Source organism: Puntigrus tetrazona, chromosome 1, assembly GCF_018831695.1.
Source record: "Puntigrus tetrazona isolate hp1 chromosome 1, ASM1883169v1, whole genome shotgun sequence".
NCBI classification, from domain to species: Eukaryota; Metazoa; Chordata; class Actinopteri; order Cypriniformes; family Cyprinidae; genus Puntigrus; species Puntigrus tetrazona.
The window spans coordinates 12089694-12097806 of NC_056699.1; the positions used below are offsets into that span (position 1 = coordinate 12089694).

Below are 8113 nucleotides of genomic sequence, written 5' to 3' on the forward strand. Positions count from 1 at the left end.
TGTTTGGCAGGTCTGTCACATTAAAGATCTGACTGTCAAATAAGTAAGGAACATAATAAAAGGGAACATGACCATTTTGAAGAAAACCAGCATATTTTCAACAGATTTTTCTGAATTAAGTAAAAATGTAAACAATCCCATGCCTGTATATTATTAGCATACAATCTATCTCAGAAAAACGATACATTTACATTTCTTTAAGGATGCGCTGTTATTCAAAGTATAATTATGAAAAATGTGTTTTAGAGAAATAATGATTCCATCTATTTTCTATTATTAGGTTAAAACCTATTTCAGACAAAAATAGCTTTAAATGGCAAGAATTAATACATATATATGCTGATCTATAATTATGACATCTATTTCAGAGAAATTATTAAGTCTTAAATTCCATGTTTGTCTTGGGATACAATCTATTTAAGGAAAATTAGCCTTAAACTAAGGCTGTTATCCAAAGTATTTTACAAATGAGAAATACAACAAGAAAACTAACATATTTTGAACCATCTGTCTGAAATTAAAATAAATGTTAAAAGATTCCATGATGGTCTTTAATTAGGAAAAACATCTGTTTCAGAGAAATAATGATGCCTTAAATTCAGTTTTTAGGATACGATCAATTTCAGAAAAATAGCTTTAAATGGCAAGAAATTAGAAATACCAATGAGGAATACAACAAAAAAGCAACATGTTTTCAACCATTTTTCTGAAAATAAACTAAATGTAAAAATAAATAAATAAATCCTCGCCAATTTATAACTGACACAATCCATTTCAGAGAAATGGTGATGCCTTAAACGGCAAGTAAAATGTGATACACATGCAAGTGACAAGTGACTTACAAAAGAGGAACACAGCAAGCAAGCATCGTAAGGAGGTCCCTTAAAGGCCAAATCACACCGTGCAGACAAACGTTGTTGGGTCGTGGATGTCTGAGCGGTGTGAAAGAGGTTTCCAACAAACAACAACAAACTCTGACGTAATCTGAAGTGTCCATGAACCGCTGCCATGATGATGCACAAGTTTCACCCACGGCCTCTTTCATTTCATTTTTCATCTTTTCTGGCAAAGAATGACTCGCAAAGCCATTAATAAGAGTAATTAATGCTCCATTTCTTACCCAGACAGACTCGCACCATGTACGCCAGACGCCAGTGGCGTGGCACAACGTGACAAAATATGTGGCAAATTTTGCATCCGGTGAAGATACTGTGCTACTTGACTCTGTATGACATGAAGTTTGCTGGTGTTTGTTGGGGCAATGTGAACAAGACATTTATTTTTTAGAAAACTCTAAATTTAACAGCCAACTTGAGCCAACTTGTTTGTTGGTAGGCCTGTCACAATAACAACTTTTTGTTGTGCGATATATTGCCTCATAAATAATTGCGATAAGTGATATTACTGTCATTTTAAGACCTTTTTGTGCCACTGAATGTACAATCATAATACAAGTGCACAAAGAACTTTTATGGAGGTTTTTTCAGCTGTTTATCTTTTTTCTGAATAGTAAGAGTGCACACTATTGTCGAAAAAAACAAAAAATTTTAACTAGCAACTCATGACTACACAATGTTACGTACGAGAAGCTGCAAAAGACACCGCGCACAAGTGGAGAGCAAAAAACATTTTTATAATGTTATTTTTATGCAAATATAATTGCGTAACGAAAAAGGTAATGTACATATATTGTGCGATAACTCGATATACTGATTCATGCGACAGACCTATTTGTTGGTGTTAGTCTGTGCAGCGTGAATTGGCCTTAAGATGATAACAAGTCCCAAACACAGAGCAAAGCTCGAATGGGCAAGGATATAAAAATAGTGAAAGCACAGAAGAAAAAAAATCTTTATTTCTTCCCATGTCAGCAGGATGCAGATAAGATTGGTTGGTTAACATGCCAGTCACACGGCCTCTTCCTGTTTAAACGACCATTCTTAGGCCCGTATAAAGTGCAGTAAGGAACAGACCTTATGCTGTTAAGTCAAAGAATCACCAGATGATATCAACATCAACAATCCATGTAAATAAGGAGTCAGTTAAGATCAGTCGTAAGCCAATCTAAAAACTTCATTGCTTTTAGAGATAAGAGACAGAAGGGAGACAAGGGATGCTGTTAGGCTGATGGAGGTCAAGAGATGGGTTGGAGGAGAGATAGAGATGGCAGAGATAACATCTGAACCTTTCAGCTGAGAGAGCCCAAAGCAAGGGTTGATAGAGGTGGTGAGATAAAATCAAACCTCCCTCGTGCCAACTACTAAAGGAGAGCAAGACAGAGTGTATGTGTGTGTGTGAGAGAGACGGAAAGAGAGAGAAGGAGTAAGAGAGAGGGGTCATATTCAGCAGTCACCTCTCCTCTCCAGACACCTCCAGACTTTATCATCAGCCCATCTGAATGGCCTGTGGTCAGCACAGAGAGAATGACTCACGACTCTAGTCTTATGAGGCCACCTAAAAGGAAAAAAGACATTTCACTTACACACTTCAGCATACATTAATCCTTAACTTTATCTGCACCTGATTAACTGTCTATATGCTGTTCTTTTGTGCATTTAAATACTAATAGAAAAATGTATTACTTAAAACATTAGGCTTTTTTTTTTTTTTTTTTAACATCGATAAATATAATGACTTGAGCACCAACTGGTGCAGAATATTGGAATGATTTCTGAAGGATCATGTGACACTGAAGACACTGAGTGGCTGCTAAAAAATTCAGCTTTGCCATGACTGCTATAAATAAATTATGTTATTCATTTACATATAATAATTTAAAACACATTCAAATGTAAACATGCCATTTTAAATTATAATAATATATATAAAAATAAAATAAATGTATTTAAATGAAAATCAAATGCAGAAACAGTGAGCATAAATTACTTTACACTTTTTTGTCATTTTTTATTTTAATAAATTATACATTCAAAAAGGATGTCCGTGAAGGGTCTGTTGTCCCGGGGTAAACATTAAAACTGCACTATACACTTATACATTATGTACTTACAAACTGTGGACTTAACCACGTAGTGTACGAAGATTATTTTGTCAATAATCATTGGAGTCTGATAGCCCCTCCCCTTTTGTGATGTAATTGAAGCTGCGATGGTGCACTAGTGCATGAATTGTGCCACATTCCACGCTTTGGTTTTTCGGTTATTTAAATGCATCATTATATCAGTATTTAAAGTGCTTTCTTCTGCATTCACCTTGTGTTCTGAATCCAGAAGGCCTAAAAATATTATCAATTTGAGACTAGTGTGGGGAAAAAAAACAAAGTTGTACACTATAGTCATGATTAGAGTCATTTAAACCCTGTAACTTACACATAATACATGGAAGTACACAAATACAGAGAAACCTTCTGGTAAAATTACATAACCAGGCTTCTCGAAAAGTAGATTTAAACAACCATACTGCTCAATAACAATATTTTGTAGAGAGGAATTACGTTAGATGCTTTAACAAAACTATAATAATATTTCTAATTTTTACCCCACAAAATACAAATCGCAAGTGAATCACACTAAACACGTTTTTGTTTTTATAATCTGTGAAATGAGTGCAAATTATTTTCTGTATCAATCCTCAATACATCACAGATGCTGTCAATTGAGCTTAACTTGTACGGCAAGCAGAACATTCCTATGAATTTTAAACAACAGTTGTAAGCTACCACTGTTCACCAAATGTGCTTCACTAACAATAGTGCACAAGAGGGTTTAGGAGGAAATCCTTTTGCTGTTGCATTGTAAGTGTGTTTTTTGTGTTTGCGTGTGTCTGTGTTCGCACCAATGTTTTGCCCCTGACTCCAATTTTACTGAACTGTACCCTGTCCTTTGTGTTGAAATATCCACACCCCAAATAAACGATTTGTCTTGATGAGGTCACCATACCCTGCATGAGATGACAGGGAAGGGACAGAAAAGCCTGCAGAATTGAGGCTGGTATAATCAGAGCCAGGACAACAGTTGGCTGACCATGTCCACTGGTTCTTTTCCAGCTCTCTTTTGTGTGTGTAAGTGTGTGCGTGTGTCGCCTGGTGTAGTTCCAGCTCATTTCAGCGTTAAACCTCCCAGAGATGATTCCTGAGTGTGTGTGTGTGTGTGTGTGTGTACGTGCATGTCATGTCTAAGCTGTTTTCGGTGCTAAATCTCACTAAGACGACTACTGCTGGAAATGAAGAATTTAATCTTCAATCTACACACAACCTGTAAATATAAATATAAATCACATACACTCACACACACACACACACACCTGACTTTGACTTGAGTGTGACTCACAAGATCTACGCGGATTTGTTTAGGCAAATTCAAATATACTGGTATATATAGTAATTGTAATTTCGCACATAATATGATCAAATGAAAACTTAATAAACACGCTAAATAATTCAAATGCAGATCAGTTTGTGTGAGTGTTACTACGTGCCATTCAAGTGGGTTTGTTATTTCAAGTTCTGAGCACACGAATGACTGAGCGAAGTCATATTTCTATGGAAAATAGGAATTGTAGATGATAGACGCCGAGTTGTGACATAAGTGTCAAATTGAAACATTGCGAAACATTAGTCTAATCTATAATATTGATGATATCATCTAATGTGTACAACAACAAAAAAGGAAAAAGTGTTTGTTAAAAGAAAAAGAAAAACTATTGTAAATTAATATTGCGGTATGGTTCACAATACGTCTGTCCACCTAAAAATGTCGTGTTTGATTCAGGGTTATTTTCTTATTTTTTGTAACCATTTTTTTTTTTTTAGAAATGAGCATACAATGTATAAATAAGCGTTAAATAAAACGTAATAAATAAAGCGTTGGACCTCTTTGGGCTTATTGCTCACAGTGTGTATTTTGTGTAGAAATACGAACGCAAGGAAGGTGAAATATTTCTTCGAGCTTCTCAACAGCGAGGGTGAGTAGCGTAAACTGCATAAATTGTAATAAACACATTAGCTAAATTGTTTTTGGCGCATTTATAGCTACTTAACTTACCTGAACTCCAACGCTTCCGTCTTAACATGAAACACGCCAGGGGGCTCGTTTTTCGAGCATCCGGTTTAATATTTGATTGTATGGCTCTATCGCCCCCTTGAAGGTTTTTCCGCTTTGAAAAATAAAAATAATAATAATAATAATAATGAAACGGACCACGCGGCATTTGCAGAGTATCTTACGGCTTCGTACTCGCGTTAAGCGTGCTTACATGTCTCTTCATGCACGTTTTGGCCTTAGGGTTAGGGGAAAGAGAATATAATTAGCTCATTAAAACAATGGATGTCAAAGACCTCACCTATGATCGAATTAACAAACATGAGTGTTAAAACTGAGGGCCAGCTTTTTTCATCAGTGTAATGTCTTCGCTACTATTATCTGAACGAGCTAATTATACGGTGTACTATAATTGATAGTGAGAGCATGCGTGTGTGCGTGACGCATTTTTTATTAGCAGCCCTTCTCCCGCCTTTCCGCGTTTGACTCAACCTTGAGACTTTAACACCGGTCTAATCACAAGGTGAGGCGTCTAGGCTAGCAGATGCTTTCAGATGATTACAGCAAAAAGTCTCTCACCTGAAATAAAGCAGTGTCATCTGAAAATGCACAGCGATATTACGGCGGCAATATACTGCACACCCCGTAAACTAATATTGCAGACGTTTACATCAGAAAGGCCGCCCCTCGCTAATTTATCTGTGAAGACGTGAGAAGAAGTTAACGAGTTGAGAACAGTGCGCCAGAACTGAACAGGAAATATAAGCGTCTGGCTTTATCTTACTAATCACTCTCTTATGCGGTAAGCTTTTACTTAATATTGGAAGCAACATGTAGTTTTGATTGTCTGCATTTATTATTCAACAGTGCCATCTGCTGTTTTAAAAAATCACTACACCCTTTAGGACCCCGAACCCTTATGTAGAAATTACATTGGGAAACTAGAACTGAAAGGACACGCTTTAAAATAACAAAACAAAACAAATTTACAGCTCAATCAAAACATATTCAACACTAATATGATCTAATATCATATATATATATATATATATATATATATATATATATATATATATATATATATATATATATATATATATATATATATATATATGCAGCTGTTTTGCTATTATTTTGTTAACTTGAGCATTTTAACCACAATCCAAAGAAAAATCCACCATCTAAAGACAGGTCAACTAACCCAAACATATAAAAGACAAGAAAACACATTCTCTATTTCGATATGTTTTCCAACTGTTTTTTTTTTTTTTTTTACTCTGTACAGCAAAAAGGTCAGTGATTGGCTACTTAGCATGACCCCATTAGCCCCTGCTGATCATTTTTAATTGCACCATCTGGCTGCAGAAAGCATCCTTCTCCACTGCTATTCAAAAGTGGTCGTGGATTCTGACAATTTGTGTTGTTTTACAAGAAAAATATACACAACATCTCATTACATTTTAGTATAATTACTTATAATAAGCATGAAATTGACATATTTGTAGCTGTCTGCTACCTCTGACATGAAAGCTCGGACTAGTTGCTAATGAAAGGCCAGCAGTCAGACAGTGCTGTCATGGCACCATTTTCCTACACATGGAAGTCACACGGCATTTTCAGATCTTGTGGGGTCCTGCCAAGGAAGCAACACTAATCAAGATGAATGAGGATGCTAATGAGCTTTTCTCTTTGCTTTAAAGAGCATACAGATAGTATTTATTTATTTATTTAGTGGAATTCAAAAAAAATGCATGTGTGATTTTCTTTGTAAAATAAAGACAGCAACATATATTATAGAACAATAAGTACTCCATAAGGCAATACAATTTACAATATAACAGTATTATTTTTGGTATTGATTATATACTAATATCATTATTATTATAGTTGTTTCTTTTACTTCAGTGTTCGTTTTATTTTTAGGTTTTAGGTTTTTTTATTTTATTATTCTTGCCATTTATTATTTTTTAATAATAATACACACAATGTTTTTCTTCATGTAATAAGCTACATTTTCCATTTTCATCTAAGCTCTTTATTTTGTGTTTTATTTCATTTCAGTTACCAAATATATTTTTAATAATTCTAGTTAACAATAAGGACGCTATGTAACACATCTGTAAAATGATGCTCAATCTATAATTTAAATAAAAAGAAATAAATAACAAGTACTGCTCCCTCTAGTGGAGAGAGCACTCCATCTAATGGTCCTTTTTGTCCTTATCAGGTGTTAGATTTTGGTTAGCTAGGTAGAAATACAATAGTTATACACACAGAGAACACACACACACACACACACACACACACTATAGTCTTATCTTTTTCCTTGTTTCCTTTTAGGAGAAGTGCTTGGGACCGCATGTTCCTGTCAACGTTGTCATGACATCATTTCCCATTGGATCTAAAGTGGTTGGTGTCGAGGCTTTTACGGTTCGGGTAATTGGTTCAAAAGTATGCAAGGATCAGGTCAGGTTAGGGTTGAAGCCCCATTAGCCTGTCAGGCTCAAATCATGTTATCTTTCTGAATAAAGAAGAAAAAGTGCTTTTCTTGATACTTGTTTACTCCTCTGTCTTTCGGCCTTTGACCTCGAAATTGAATGTGTTTGCCACCTTGAATGACATATTAATTCTCTGGACTCACTATGGACTCCAAAAGAGCTAAGAGCATCACTCCTGGACCTTCCCCTCAAGATTCATGTTCCCGAAAGCGTGCTCTTCTCAATGCAACCAAACCTCATTGGAAAACAAGCGTCTCTACCTACTATACACTTTTGCAAAACACACCTAGACCTATGATTTACTGCCGTTTCCAATTGAAATGAACCCTAGTAGTAGTAAAACATCAACAACCTTTAGTCCTGTTTACACAAATTATGATTACATGACATGATTTGTAAAATAATATCATCTTTTCACAGCTCCACTTGTATGGCTTTTCTAGTATGGCAAACTTGCTAGATAACTCGTAAAGCATTGGGTGCAAGTCCAGTAAATCACAAATCATGATAAAAGAGCTCAAAAGACTTAAAAACAAGCTCAGTTGCTTCAGGAAATACAACTAATCTCCCATTTACTTTGGTTAAATGTAGTTTTTTACGTACATCAACCAACAC

At 35.4% G+C, this 8113-nt stretch overlaps 1 protein-coding gene across 1 annotated transcript in view; it reads right to left on the reverse strand.

Moving 5' to 3' along the window:
* The window catches only part of ndst3 (N-deacetylase/N-sulfotransferase (heparan glucosaminyl) 3), a 134525-nt gene extending 129324 nt beyond the window's left edge, over positions 1–5201 (reverse strand). Inside the window, exons 1-2 of the mRNA XM_043250940.1 lie at positions 5004–5201; positions 2354–2454 (exon numbers count right to left, since the gene is read on the reverse strand). The gene's annotated coding sequence lies outside the window, so the exon portion shown is untranslated. The remainder of the gene's footprint in view (positions 1–2353; positions 2455–5003) is intronic.
* Between the last annotated feature and the right edge of the window lie 2912 nt (positions 5202–8113).